Raw genomic sequence first — 1,897 nt, 5'->3', positions numbered from 1 at the left:
AGGCTTTGAAGAGAGGGAAGAATAGAACAAAACAGAGCAGGGCCCTTCTGCCTTATTCAAACACAGTGGGATCATCTGGATGGAAGCAATGTTGAGTTACCACAAGCCCTGCCCAGGAAATTAGCAAACTCAAGGCTCACCTCAGAGACTTTCTAGTTGTATGACCTTGATCAAGCCCCAGGCCCTGTCTGGGCCTCAGTTTCATCTTTGCCCAAGTGAGGAGTCGGGTCAGGGGACCCCACGATGGCAGACCAGGCCCAGCGCAATGGCCCACTGTGGCCTGTGGCTGTGCCTACCCAGGCTTTCAATCTCTGATAAGGAAATAACTACAGACAGATTTTCAGTGACGGAACCAAGAGAGGACCTAGCAGCAACTCCAGCGACAGAAGTGTAAGTCTATCCCAGAACTGTGTTGCCTGGGGATATTCCCCTTGAGGGGCCCTATTTGGTTCTGAGGATTGAAACGCAGCTTTGCTCACGTCCTCTCCTCTTTCCCCCGAGAGGGACACTTTATTCGAAAATCCAGACGATATAAGCACTCCTACCAGGATGCGTTTGTGGGTTGAAGCAGGGCCAGCACTCTGGGGCCTGGCAGACCCAGGTTTACAAATGGCCGTCAGTGAACAAAAGAGATACAAACCTCTGCCCGGATGGTTTATATGCTGGTAGGTTTAGATTATATATGCTTGGGCTCTGGTTCCTGTATTCCTTGCCTCGCACTGGATCTCACACATTAAAGAATCCAGAAGCAGGTTTTCTAGAGCCATCGCATTGAGGACCATGTTGCTTCTGAACAACCTGCTCACGAGGAGTTGCAAAAACCACACTGGCCAGAGAACCTGCATCAAGATCAGAACTGAAACACATTAATGTGAGTGATTTAGCTGGAGAAGGGCAGTTATATGTTAGCTATGATGACAAGGATGAGTATCCCATTTTAGATGAAAATAGAGTAGTTGATGCCCTAACCGGTTTGGCTCAGTGAATAGAGCATTGGCCTGCGGACTGAAGGGTACCAGGTTCGATTCCAGTCAAGGGCATGTACCTTGGTTGCGGGCACATCCCCAGTTGGGGTGTGCAGAAGGCAGCTGATTGATGTTTCTCTCTCATCAATGTTTCTAACTCTCTATCCCTCTCCCTTCCTCTCTGTAAAAAAAATCAATAAAATATTTTAAAAACAAAGATGGAGTAGTTGATGAGTTAGAAAACCGATGGTGGAGTTATTGTTGACTACCACAGTTGTGATTTCTTCCCTGAATGCTGGTTTCATATCGTTTTTGTGCTGAAAACAGATAGTAGTGTATTGTACAAAAGACTTGAAACAAGGGGTTGTAATAAGAAAAAACTAAGAGATATTGTTCAATGTGAAGTTTTTAAAATTCTTCATGAAGAAGCATTAGCATCCTACAATGAAGAAATAGTGTATCAGCTTCCCAGCAATAAACCAGAAGATCTAGAGGATGATAGCAGCCAGGTATTGAAGTGGATTGAGGGATGGATCAAAGATCAGAGCTCTTAGGGGCTATCTGCGATACTTTCAACAATAAAGATAAATAAAATTAAAAAAAGGATCATCACTTTTGACTTATAAGACTGGCCACTTTATAATCACTGTTAATATTTCTCTGCCCACATCATATAAATCATCCAATTGTCAGTAAAACTTTTATATTAAAACTAGAGGCCCAGTGCACAAAGTCGTGCCCTGGTGGGGCCCAGCTGGCCCCACCACCGATAGGGGTGGGGGTGGCCAATCCGGAGCGGGGGCTGGCCGGGAGGAGGGGCCGAGGGTGGTTGGCTGGCCAGCCCCACCTCCTGGTTGAACTCCCAGTCAAACTCCAGGTCCAGGGGACAATTTGCATATTAGCCTTTTCTTATATAGGATTGTGCTGCAGGA

At 46.1% G+C, this 1,897-nt stretch overlaps 1 pseudogene; it reads left to right on the top strand.

Moving 5' to 3' along the window:
- The first annotated feature begins 243 nt into the window (after positions 1-243).
- Positions 244-1,519, top strand: LOC102773094 (annotated as a pseudogene).
- The last annotated feature ends 378 nt before the right edge of the window (positions 1,520-1,897 follow it).

Source organism: Myotis davidii, unplaced genomic scaffold (assembly GCF_000327345.1).
Source record: "Myotis davidii unplaced genomic scaffold, ASM32734v1 scaffold743, whole genome shotgun sequence".
In the NCBI taxonomy this organism is placed as follows: Eukaryota; Metazoa; Chordata; class Mammalia; order Chiroptera; family Vespertilionidae; genus Myotis; species Myotis davidii.
The sequence above is the reverse complement of the archived record's forward strand: the minus strand, read 5'-3'. Positions and strand labels throughout refer to the sequence as shown.